Raw genomic sequence first — 13,682 nt, forward strand, 5'->3', positions numbered from 1 at the left:
CACTCCCTGAGAACTCACCTGAGCTGGAATCCCAGCCATTTCACTTAGTGTTTCGGTGGCGCTCGGCAAGTTACTTAACCTTTATCGGCCTCATCCTCCTCATGAGGGCAGTAATTTCTACCATACAAAATTGTGAAGATTAGATATTAACACCAGAAAAACATCTGGCACAGCCCAGTCATCCTGGCACTCCACAAAGGGGAATTTCTCCCTTCCTCAATGGGTTAGCTCCCACCATCTACATCTAGGCTGAAGACTTTCCAGACTATACCTTGGGTCCTAATCGCTTACTCTCTCTCCAGGTCTGTATTTCCTGTTTCCCACTAGGAAACATAGCCAACCCCAAGTCATCTTACATCTGAAGCACTATGCCCAGGTTTTCTACACCACCAATGCCATCCTCAGTACCATCTTTCCAATCTACAAGCTCACTTCCTTAAAATCACTTAAAATCATTTCTCTTTCCCTCTGCCTTGTTCAGACATTATATATGCAGCATAACTACTCTTTCCCGAGAGAAAAACACTTTCAATTCCTACTGCCATATTTTAAAAAGTATATTGGCAAACTTGAGTGAATCAGAGCAGAATGATCAGGATGATGGGGGCCTGGAAACTGGCATCCTAGAATGAACATATGTATAAAGGAAATAGGGATTTTTCTCCTCTAGAACAGATGCCTAAGGGTTGTCATTGGAAAGAGATGGTCCCTTCTCTGTGGGTTTCAAAGTTCAGACTTGATCCATAGGAAAGGAATTTCTGCTGAACATAAGGAGATTTTGAGGATTCGAGTTTTGGCTAGCAGGGTGAGGTACGGCCGTTTGGGCTCCTCTGTCTCCGTCTCATCCACTTGCTCCTTCCATTCTCATTTCTGCTGGGAGGAGAAGGATTTCAGCAGAAAAACATGTCCCCTTCTGTAAGAATCTTAAAGAAACAGCTTGCGAAGCATCAAGCACACACATACCAGGTGTTGAATGGCCCCGGACCCACTGGAAGCATTTGCTACCCATTTTGGATCTATTGGAAATCTGGCTTCCCAGCACCCGTGACGTGAAACCTGAGGCTACTGATGGCGAAGAAGAGTTCATAATCCTCCTCCAAGCCGACCAGGGACCTGAACTTGTCATCTTACCTTAAATAATGGTGTACTTCTTTGGTGTACTACTGCTTTCATTTTCAGCTTGGAGAGCCCCGGTTTCAGATCATTTGGGTCCTTATTTAGTTTGCTTCTAACCAAGGTAATCAATATTAGCAAGACAGAGGCTTGTCTTTTAAATGGCCCTTCTGCTCTTAAGAATGTGAGGATCAGAACACAGGGACTTGGTAGTCTCAGACACCAGGGATCGCTGGGCCCTGCTGGCCTGGACGCAGAGGGTTGGGGGAGGATGCAGCTGGGCGGGCTCCTGAGGGTGGACATGGGGAGAAGGGTAGAAAAAGAGGGATGGAGGACAAGGAAGAGTTGCCTACCCATCCAAGAGGAAACTGCACAGAAACAGAGAAATACTTTGCTCCGTCCTCCAGACTCTGTGTTCACTCAGTCCACAGATGAAGGGTCATGGGAACAGAAGTCCACAGGGCTGTTGGGCTCTGGAAATGCTCAGACTGAAGAGAAAGTTGAACTGCTTGATGGCTGACCTGCCAGCATCGGAGCAGCGTGCCTGCGCTCTGATCCGGGTGCCACCGCTCGGCATCTGCGACCTCAGGCGGCTGCTCAACCTCGGTTGCGTCGTCTCTAAACGGGCATATAATGTCCATGGGACTCCGGATGGGGATTAAAGGACTTGGATTTAAAGTGATCAGAACACCTAATATGAAGGTAGCCCTCAAAAATGTAAGCAGTCATTTTCTGTAGGTGGGAAGTTGGCCCAAGGTGGCTTCCTCCACCTCAGGGTGAAGAGGCCTTCACCCTCTGAGATATTTTTGTTAATCTTGTGGGGTTTTTTCCCCTTCGCCTCACTTCATGGGTCTGCCCTTTTCTATCCATTTCTATAGCTATTCCCCTGGCCCAGAGTTATATCCTTGTGCTTGTTGGGATAAAAAGAAAGGAGAGCTTCCTACTGGCCCCACTTTTGGTGGCTCTTCATTATCCCCACATGGCTCTTTTAAAAACCAGCCATTCCTCTTGTTGTCTCTATTCAGCTCCTTCAACTCCTTTACTGTGTGATTCTGCACAACAGTGAAGAAGATATCAAAGACCCAAAGCAAGACGGGGTGGCTGAGCTCCCACCCCAGCCTCCTGATGCACAGCTGACTCACCAGGTAGGTGAACATCTCTCCTGGGCTGGCCTGTGCTCCCACCCCCTGCAAGGACCGCCAGGAAGCAAGGTTCTCCTGAATTCTCCAGCCTCTATCTTTTGGTTCAGGCCAGAGTGAAACCTGGGAGCCCCTGAACTCCAGACAAACGTCTTGAGAAACGGCTCTCTCTGCCCCGCCTCCAGGTCAGCCCTCCAAATGATACTTCATCCTGACCTCCGCCAACTGCTGTCTGCCTGTTTTCTGGACAGTTTCCTCAGTTGCATTCAGTTTCCTTCTCTCAAATAGGCATGCAATTTACACAGCAAGTCCTGATTGGCAGGAGACAGGGCGGGTGCATCAAGCAGCCTCCTAGGGCAAGTTCGCGCACGTCTGAACCCAACTTGAAAGGCTGTGCCTCCTCTGCACGCCTGCCCCAGCCCCCTGCTCTCCGAACTACGCCAATCAGCAGTGCCTCATTCTCTGAACATCAGTTCGAACATGTCCCATCTCAGCTTCAATTCCCTCTGGCTTGAAATTGCGTCACTTTTTATGTTGAAATATTTATATGTACTTTTGGCCTCTCAGTCTTTGCCTTTATCTTTTGTCTTAGTCCGCTCAGGCAACTGTAGCAAAATACCACAGGCTGGGCAGCTTCTAAACAACAGAAATTTATTTCTCATAGTTCTGGAGGCTGGAAGTCTGAGATCATGTGCCAGCATGGTTGGCCGAGGGCCCTCTTCTGGTTCACAGACTTCTCTTTGTGTCCTCACATGGCGAAGGATGAAGGATTTCTCTGGGGTCTCGTTTATAAGCGCACTAGTCCCATCCAGAGGGCTCCACCCCCAGGACCCCAGCACCTCCTAAAGCCCCACCTCCTGCTACCATCACATTGGGCATTAGGATTTCAACATATGAATTTTGGGGGACACAAACCTTCAGGCCATAACATCATCTAACTCTGTTTTTCTCAATAATGCCCTGCTCAGGTGTTGAGGTTACCCAGGTGAATTGGCTTCTTGTCACTACATGTGCTGTGTGGGTCTCCACTTTCCAGTCCTCACATATGTAATTTCTCCAGCCTAAACTAACCTGCCTTCTGCCATGTCACTCCCCCGAAACTCAGCCCCCAAAATTGCTTTAGTCTTGGTCCTCCAGGCTCGCCTTTGGCTTTGTAATTCATGGTTACAAACATGCAAACGTCTCACAAATATGAGGCTTGTTCTAAGTGGCTTTGCATTTAGTGGGATCACTAATTAAAGTGGCATCACAAACATGCTCCAACACGGCTGAACCTTGAGGACATTGTGCTAAGCTGGTCACGAAAGGACAATATGGTATGATTCTATTTATATGAGGTACCTAGAGAAGTCAAATTCATAGAGACAGAAAGTAGAACAGTGGTTACCAGGGGCTGGGGAAGGCAGCAATGGAGAGTTGTTATTGAATGGGTACAGAGTTTCTGTATGGGGTGATGAAAAGTCCTAGAGATGGATGGTGGTGATGGTTGCACAACAATGTGAATGTGCTTAACGCCACTGACCTGTACACTTAAAAATGGTAAATTCTATGTTATGTTTATTTTACCACAATAAAAAAAATTTTTAAGTAATGCATGATGAATAGAACTTTCAAGTTGAACAAGTAAAAAGAAGAAAATAAAAATACACTTGAAAGATTATTTCCACTTAATATAGTATAAATATCTTTCTAAGTCACTGGGTAACCTGCTACAAAACTTACTTAAGGGTTACATGGTACTTATTTTATTTGATGGAGATATGTTAACTAGTGTAATCAATATTCTATTAGTGAATATTGAGATTATTTCATGTTTTTTAACTATTAAAAAGATTACTGTGGGGCTGGCCAGTGGTGTAGTGATTAAGTTCATGCGCTCCACTTTGGCTTCCTGGGGTTGCGGGTTTGGATCCTAGGCGCGGACCCACACACCGCTCATCAAGTCACACTGTGGCAACATCCCAGATATAAAGTAGAGAAAGATTGGCACAATGTTAGCTCAAGGACAATCTTCCTCACCAAAAAGAAAAAAAAAGATTACTGCAAGACACATCCTTATAGCTAAATATTTACGACATTGGGAAGTAGATGTGTTTATAAAAGGGGAAAATAGTGTATGTTTGTGGTTATGGAATTGTTCTGTGTCTTGACTATGGTTGTGGATACATGAACCTACACATGTGACAAAACTGCAGAACTAGATTACACACACACACACACACACACACACACAAACCTGCTCAAATGAGTCCAGGTAGAACTGGGGATATCTGAACAAGCCCTGTAGATGATGTTGATGTTGACGTCAACATCCTGGTTGTGATATTGTGCCATAGTTTCAAGACGTTACCATTGAGGGCAACTGGGTAAAGGGTACATGGGATCTCTCTGCATTTTTTCTTAAAATTGCATGTGAATCTACAATTATCTCAAAAGAAAAGGCCTAATTTTTCTAAAAGTGAAAAAAATTTATGCACATCAACAATTAGTTTATTAAGACACATTTTTAGGGGGCTGGCCCATGGATGTAGTGGTTAAGTTCCCGCACTGCGCTTCAGTGGCCCAGGGTTTGTGGGTTTGGGTCCCTGGCACGGACCTACACACTGCTCATCAAGCCATGCTGTGGTGGCATCTCATATACACAGCAGAGGAAGATGGGCACAAATGTTAGCTTAGAGCGAATCTTCCTCAACGAAAAGAGGAAGATTGGCAATGGATGTTAGCTCAGGGCCAATCTTTCTCACAAAAAAAATTAGTAATAATAAAATAAAATAAAAAATATCCTTAGGAAAAAGAGATAGAGTTTTAAATGAGGAATTACTGAGTTAGAAGCATTATTTCAAAGGCTTTAGATACACGTCACACTCGAGAAGGGATTTACTGTTTATGTTCCTGCCGCTAAGTGTCAGAATTCTACCTCACAACACTGAATAATATTCCTAAAAATATCCTTCAATTCAATCAACAAAATTATTTCTCATCACTATTTCTTTGCCTCAAGGTTTTAAAATAGCAACACACTGTCATTTCTTCATATTTAATTAAGTGAAGGTTGTTTTTATCTTGGTTAATGCCTTTTCACTCCCATTAACTGAGAAACTCCCCTTTCAGGAGTGCAACATCAGAATTTGAAAAGCCGTATTTGTAGAAGACATCGATGCGAATTGTTTCTTGTTTTCTTCCTTCCCCCGCCCTCAGTAGCATGTCAGTTCTATGAGGATAGAATTCATTTTAAGTCACCCTTATGTCCCTAATACCTAGACAGTGTTTGGCACAGAGTTCGTGCTTAATAAACAATTATTGAAGAAAGAATTTAGAGATTAACTAACCTCCGCTCCCTAAGGTCTGTGTCTTCACTCTGGACTGAGTAGCCAGACTCTCAGGCTGGGCTTTGGCCATTGTTTATGTCACAAGGATGAGGTTTGTGGGTGTCGAAGGAAGACCCCATTCAGAGCTAATTTCTTGGTTCAGCTTTGCAAATGCAGGGAGGGTGATCAGAAAAGTCTGGGAGTGTTGGTGGACCCATAGGCTTGTAAAGTGTTGGCCATATTATGCCTCAAACCCTAAGCTCTTCAGTCAAAATGGAATTTGTGTCATAGTCTCAGTGTGACAATGCTGTTCAGTCAATGTGAACAGCAAGCAGTGAAAAACAGACGCCAGACTACTGAAACCCGTGGGTAATCTCAAATCCAGAAAAGCCCTTCTCTATCAATGACTTCTCAAGTTAGCTCAAAATAAGTGTATGACGAGTCTCATCTCCTGTTTTTTCCCAGGTTACCTCTGGAGGAGATGACAGGAGCAGGACGAGCAGAAACAAAGTTGCAAACGTTTTCATGGGGCTCATCCCTTCCCACTAGAATGTAAGCTCTACACAGCAGAGATTTTGGCCTCTTTGGTTTACTGATGTGTCGCAGAGACGAGAACATTTCCTGCCACATAGTAGCCCATAGTAAGCACTCAATGAATATTTCTTTTCTTTTTTTTAAAGATTGGCCCCTGAGGTAACATCTGTTGCCAATCTTTTCTTCTTCTTCTTCTCCCCCTCCTCCTCCTCCTGCCCCTCCTTCTCTTCTTCTTCTCCTCCCCAAAGCCCCCTAGTACATAGTTGTATATTCTAGTTGTAGGTCCTGGTTGTGCTATGCGGGACGCTGCCTCAGCGTGGCCTGACGAGTGGTGCCATGTCCGCACCCAGGATCTGAACTGGCGAAACCCCGGGCAACCAAAGCATAGCGCGCAAACTTAACCACTCGGCCACGGGGCCGGGCCCCTTAAAGAATATTTCTTGAATGTTTGAAGAAAAATGAGCAAGACACCCTCGCTTTATGATGCCTGTTCTCAAAGGCCAATCCCTTCTAGAATTGATCTATCCCCGAGCCCCGTCTTTTGGGAGCATCTTGGACGCTAGAAAAGACTGTATGTGAATCCAGGATCCTATTTGTGACCAAGACCAGGGTGTGAGCCAGGTGCCCAAGGCCATAACCCTCAGGGCAGCACTTTAACCTCCTCCTAGCCCCTGAGGCTGGGTTGTGAGGGCTGCAGCAGGAGTTCAGGATGTGATAAACTGGCTAGAATAGGGGCAGGGTGCCAGCCTTGGGACATGAAGAGTTTCTCTCCAGCTCTTCGAGAATGCTTTTACCTCAGCGAGAGTCTTTCGGTTTCTCATTGGAATTTTCCCCTCTGAGCTCACAGAGAAGCTCAAAAGACAGGCACTTACCCAGGACAGAGCAACTGGCTTGGGGATTTCCGGCACAGTCCTTGGAGAAGCGTCACTGTTGACTTCGGGTTTGCAAAACAGCACTCTCTCCCTGGTTTCCAGAACACACCTCATCAAATAAAGTGCCGTCAGTTATCACTCAGCTTAGCAAAGCCGAGAGCTTTGACTTGACTGTTTCTAGGTGAGGGAGATGCCAAAGGCTCCAGGCTCCACAGGAGCCATCAGTCAGCCTTGTGCGTACAGCCCAGGTGTAATTCAGGGCGATGACAAACACAGGGTCACCGCAGTAGGCTATGGCTTTGCAGACACCCTGGACCTGCTTCCTAGAATCAGAAAAAGCAGGCTTTACGTGTGTCTTGTGTTAAGTTGCCCTTCTCCCCTCCTGCACCCCCCACAGACAACCAAACCTCACTTGAAATATTTCCTTGGTACTGTAACGTCGGACTAGGGATGGGTTCCCTAGCTCCAGACTTGCCAGGGTCACAGGTACACTGTGCCCGATAGACTTAGCCCTGCCTCAGTTTCTCTACATGAGGGCTCTTAATCCTAGAGTCCATGCAAAGCTCATTCCATCCAGCCTCTTTCGTCCTGGCAGCTCAGTGCTAAATGATCCAAGAGAGACATTTAGACGTCTCCCATTACCAGAACCCTCCCCGCCCAGAGTAATTTTTATTTTATTACAAAAGACACTTCATATAGCGTACAAGTTTAGGGAATCATTTTACTTATTTAGATTCCTTTTCCTTCACATAAAAAGTCCTGCTGGAGCAGCTGGCCTGGTGGCACAGCGGTTAAGTGCACACATTCTGCATTGGCGGCCTGGGGTTCACCAGTTCAGATCCCGGGTGCGGACACTGTACCACTTGGCATGCCATGCTGTGGTAGGCGTCCCACATATAAAGTAGAGGAAGATGGGCATGGAGGTTAACTCAGGGCCAGTCTTGCTCAGCAAAAAGAGGAGGATTGGCAGCAGTTAACTCAGGGCTAATCTCAAAAAAAAAGTCTCTCCTTCGCACTTTCTAATCTGTCCTATGTCACCAGTACACTCTGTTCCCACTCATCTTAAATCCAGCCAAATGGAAGACATAACACCTCCCAAAGCTTGTTTTCCTGTTTTGTTTAAGACGGGAAATCAGTATATTGTGAAACAATTTCACATGTATCAGTCCCAGGTCTTCCCCTAGGGCTGATAAGATTTGATAAAACTAGTTTAGCTACTCCCTCTGTTACACTACAAAGGCCTCAGGATATTTGTCTCCACCAAGGCCCTGTAATTAAACATTTTGTCTTTCATGAATCTTGGGATTCACAGGCCCTGAGCTTTTCACACTGTGGCAGTGTTGATTCACCGAAAGCTCTTCTTTCCCTGGCAAGAAGGTTCATGGTTTATTCATTTATTTATCTTTTACTATTTTAAAAAACTGTGGTAAAATATATATAACCTCACTTTTGTCATTCTGACCATTTTTACATGTACAATTCAGTGGTATTAAGTACAGTGACATTATTGTGCAACCATGACCACTATCTTTTTCCAAAGTTTTTAATCAACGCCAAAATAAATTCTGTAACCATTAAGCAACGACTTCCCACCCCCGCTTGCCCTAGGCCCTGGTAACCTCTGATCTACTTTCTGTCTCTCTGAAGTTGCCTATTCTAGTTATTTCATATAAGTGGAGTCATACAAGATTTGTCCTTTTTGTGTCTGGCTTGTCATTTAGCATAATGTTTTCAAAGTTCATCCATGTTGAGGCATGTGTCAGAACTTCATTCCTTTTTATGGCTGTACAATATTCGATTGTATGTATATATCACCTTCTGTTTATCCATTCATCTGTTAATGGACATTTGGGTGTTTCCACCCTTTGGCTATCGTGAATAACGCTGCTGTGAACATTGGCATACAAACATCTGCTGGGGTCCTTGATTCCAATTCTTTTCAGTATATACTTAGGAGTGGAATTACTGGGTTATATGGTAATTCTATGTTTAACTTTCTGAGGAATCACCAAACTGTTTTCCACAGCGGCTGTACTATTTTGCATTCCCCACCAGCAATATATGAGGGTTCCAATTTCTCCACATCTTCACCAACACTTGTTATTTTCCTTTTTTCTTTTTTTATCATAACCATTCTAATGGATGTGAAGTGGATCTCATTGTGGTTTTGATTTGTATTTCCTGATGGCTGATGATGTTGAGCATTTTTTAATATGTTTATTGGCCATTTGTCTATCTTCTTTGGAGAAATGTCTACTCAGGTCTTTGGCCCATTTTTTAATTGAGTCGTTTGTTCATGGTTTATTTTTTATTTTTATTTTTGGTGAGGAAGATTCAGCCTGAGCTAATATCCATTGCCAATCTTCCTCTTTGTGCTTGAGGAAGATTTGCCCTGAGCTAACATCTGTGCCAGTTTTCCTCTATTTTGTGTGTGGGACACTGCCACAGCATGGTGTAGTTCCGTGCTCGGGAACTGAACCTGGACCACCAATGCAGAACACACCGAACTTAACCACTAGACCAGGGCACCAGCCCTGTTCATGGTTTATTTTTAGCTTAGAGTTTTGAAGGCCTCACCACTGTAGGTCACAGGTAGTCAGTCTGCACTCTGAAGAGTTTTTTACAACCCAGAGCTACACTCAACCTTAAATGACAGACACTGGTGTCAAGGGCTGTCCATTTTTACATTTGGGGCTGATTGGAGGAAAAGATCGCTCAGCCACAGAGTTGGTCCCTCTGGTCCTATCCTGTCTTAAGACAGATTAACCAAAATCTAAAATTAAAATAAAAACAAAGGAAAGGATAATATTTTAAGTTAATCTAGTTTACTATTCCTAACTCAACAATTTAAAAGATATTTCCTGAGCGCTTTATATGCAACAAGCACAGTGCCAGGTGCTGGGAATACAGTGGTCAATGAGACGGATGTGGTTCATGTGGGAGGCAGAATAATGGTCCCCAAAGGTGTCCACGTCCTAATCCTGGAACCTGTGAAATATGTTACCTGACATGGCAAAAGAGACTTTGCAGATGTGATTAAGTTAAGGAGCTTGAGATGGGGAGATTATTCTGGATTATCAGTTGGGCCCAATATAATTACAAGGGTACTTATATTACTGAAACCAAAGTGGGTTCTCTCCCGGTGAATTAAATCAGACTCTGCACCAGAAGTAGTTGTCACACAAAGTAGGGTATATTTGCAGCAAACAGGAGCCCAAGCAGAATCATTTCCAAAGTCATGGCGTCCCCAAACAAAGGGAAGCAGGGACCTTTTATTTCCGATGGGGAAAGAATATTCAAAAGGGAGAGGTGGGTATTCACTTGTGCAGGCTCAGTTGGAAAACATGCTTCCACACACACTGCACGTTACAGGAATAAGGCGTAAGCTCCTCCTGGAGTGATCTTAGCATTAAAAATAAGGCAAAGGTCATAGGTGTTGCTGCTCTTATGGTGGGGCTTGGTCTGGTCCAGGTGGTTGGTGATTGCATCTCTTAAATAGTTAAATGTTTCCAAACCCATCCTTGAGTTCCTCTGAGCGATTAGTTGGTGACACCTATAAGAGGCAGGCAGGAGGATCAGAGTGAGGAGAGATGTGAGGGTGGAAGCAGAGTCAGACAGAGATTTGAAGACTCTGTGCTGCTGGCTTTGAAGATAGAGGAAGAGACCATGAGCCAAGGAATGCAGATGGTCTATGAAAGCTGGAAAAGGCAAGGAAGCACATTCTTCCCTGGAGCCTCTGGAAAGTATGTAGTCCTACCAACCCCTTGACTTTAGGACTTCTGACTTCAGAACTCTAAGATGATAGATTCACATTGTTATAGGCACTAAGTGTATGGTAATTTGTTATAACAGCAACAGGAAACTGACATAGTTCCTTATCCCCCATAAAGGACACTGGCAGCAATCAGCAGACCTGGGTCTGACTCTGTGCTCTGTGCCCAGTAGCTTTGTGACTTTGGGCAAGTTACTTAATCACCCCGAGACTCATTTCCCGGGTTTATAAACTTGGGATAGCAATGTTTGCCTCCCAAATTTGTAACAATTAGAGATAAACTGGGCCCGGCCCTGTGGCACAGTGGTTAAGTTTGGCACTCTCTGCTTTGGTGGCCCGGGTTTGCAGGTTCGGACCCAGGGCATGGACCTACACCACTCATCAGCTATGCTGTGGCAGTGACCCACAAATAAAGTGGAGGAAGATTGGCATAGATACTAGCTCAGGGCTAATCTTCCTCAAGCAAAAAAAAAGGTTGATTGGCAACAGATGTTAGCTCAGGGCTGAAATTCCTCAGCAAAAAAAAAAAAAGAATTAGACATAAACTATGTGAAACAGCTGAGGTGTAGTAGACTCTTAATAAGTGGAAGCTGTTATTTTTGTGATCACTAGTTATTTTTTTAAAAAACACTTTTCTTTAATTAGGCAGGAATGTGGGAGACCAGAGGCATGGACCCTGTTTAGAATCAGGGTGTTGAAAGGAGAGGGATTACAAAATGCTTAGGTGGGAGTCATCAGGAAAGGTTCTGTTTTGGGGAGTAAGACAGTTGCCTTGGCTGCCCTTTCTCTCTCCCTTCTCTCTTTTAATGACACCATCCTTCTCCTCAACATCCAGCTGTTCACACTCAAGAATTCTCTTTGCCCCATCTTCTTTACTCCCATCAAGCCCTGCTTCTTTTTCTCCATCTAAACCCATCCAGAAGCCAGACCCTTGTTTTGTTTATCCTTCTCAGTCATGATTGAGGTCATTTTGGTTATATTTGCTCATTTTTGTTTTCTTTATGCAGTGTCAATACCCAGTCTAAATTGGGTCTCCAGTTCTTGGTCATAAATTATAATGAATGTATCTTCTTTGTTCACAGTGGTCAGCTCCAGCATCCATGTCTGCACTGTGTATCTCATTTTCCCTGGCTGTAATAACTCATTGGCCTAGGATGGACACCTTACCCAAGCCAAGAATTGAGATATGTGATCTAATCAGCCCAGTCTAAGAACTGGTTTGAACCATAACCATCAACCTCTCTCAGGAGAGTGATTAACAGCCATATTGCACTGGGGCAGAGGCAGGGGTGGAGAGAAGAGCCCAAAAGACATGGAGGGAGATGTCCCAATGGCTTTGCACTTCGCTGTTCTGGCTCTTTCCTGCAGCTTTATTGTATTCTTGGTCTTCAGATTCCATGAGATAGCCATATACATATCCTTATACATAAAAGAATATACATATACGTAAATTTTCATGTACCTATACATGAACATATATATAGAATATGCATATACATGTTGAAATAAATTTCTAGGCCCAAAATGGAGCCACTCCTGCTTGGGGTGCCATGTCAGCAAACTGATATTTAGATAACTTTCATGTCCCTGTAAATGCTCCACTTGACCAGAAATGCAGAATATCCAGTTAGCCAACCCCCAAACGTCAAGCCATCTCTGGGCTCTATACTTATTTCCTTGTTCCTTCTCACCCCAAACATGTTTGAGTGTGTGGCCCCAGCCAATCAGATATTTTCTCTTTTTCTCTTCTTTGTTCTTTATTCTTTATCCTATAAAAGCTTCCTGCCTTCTTCCCCGTTTTGCAGTTCTCTGGACCCTTGGGAATGGAGATTGTCTGCTTCAGGAAGTGTTAAAGTTTGTTTATATCACCTAAGTTGCCTTCTTTAATCGTTTTTAAAATACATATGCATAAAATTCTCCACTCTCCCTTCAGCCAACTTTAACTGAATTCTGTTATGGCAACCAAGACTTTAGCCAATCTAAAAATAAAGATCTTCAGGGATAGCGAGCTCCAGAATTAATCCTAGAGGAAAACCATTTAATATGAATGCTGCCATGCACCCTCATCTTGTTTTGTTGCTGAGCCAGAGGCCTGAAAACTTTGATGACCAAGGTCCTCCATCATCAAACACCTTCATCCAGGAGAAAGTCTGTGGAAAACCACACGACTCAGTCATTGCCACCGTCAAACACCGACAGAAGCATCACATCCTTTCTCGAGATGTATCCAAAGGAAAGATGAGTTCAGGATGTCTACAGCCCCAGCTAACCGATCTCAATTTCTCTTCAGGGAAAAAAACAATAAAAATTATACCCTCAAGGGGTTTTTTTCTTTCCTTCTTTTCTTCTTTTTTCAAATGTTCTCGCAGGCCCAAATTAGCCTGGAAAGAGACACTTCTGAGTGAAGATCCCTTTAATGGGTGCAGACATTAATGTTCTAAATGACTTGTGGGTTTTATTGTTCCCCACTAGGCTCACTCACCAAACTAGGCAGGTCCTCCTAGATGTTTGTGCAGCCAGTAACCCCAGGAAAGACCCAAAGAACAGGTGTGGACTGTTATATGCTGAGTGCCTGCTTTGGAACAGGCATTTGGCTTCTATTCCTTCCTCTCAGTCATCCAGTGAGGCAGGTGGTGTTTTTCCCATTTGAAAGATTGAAACTAGGGGCCAACTTGCTTTAACTATGCTCAGTTAGCTGTCAGTTTGCAAAAGCAGTTAGAAGATGCATTACTAAAACTCATCCTATAGATAACATCTCTGATACTTGGATCACCATGGTAACAGATGCTTAAGTTTTTCAGAAACTGAGAGTTGATTTCTTGTCCAGTTCAGGCTGGTTAAGACCACTGAAGCATTAACTGGGCCTTCAAGAATGACCCATGGGTAATCTTTTGACATCAAAGAGCCAAAAACTCCACCCTCAGACTATGGTAACACCGCCATT

At 44.0% G+C, this 13,682-nt stretch overlaps 1 long non-coding RNA gene across 1 annotated transcript; it reads left to right on the forward strand.

Annotated features, from left to right (window-relative positions):
* Positions 1–5,716: 5,716 nt before the first annotated feature.
* On the forward strand, positions 5,717–6,131 carry LOC139077124 (uncharacterized). Its single transcript, XR_011529436.1, has 2 exons — positions 5,717–5,925; positions 6,026–6,131. It is a non-coding gene; the product is annotated as an uncharacterized lncRNA (long non-coding RNA).
* The last annotated feature ends 7,551 nt before the right edge of the window (positions 6,132–13,682 follow it).

Source organism: Equus przewalskii, chromosome 18, assembly GCF_037783145.1.
Source record: "Equus przewalskii isolate Varuska chromosome 18, EquPr2, whole genome shotgun sequence".
In the NCBI taxonomy this organism is placed as follows: domain Eukaryota; kingdom Metazoa; phylum Chordata; class Mammalia; order Perissodactyla; family Equidae; genus Equus; species Equus przewalskii.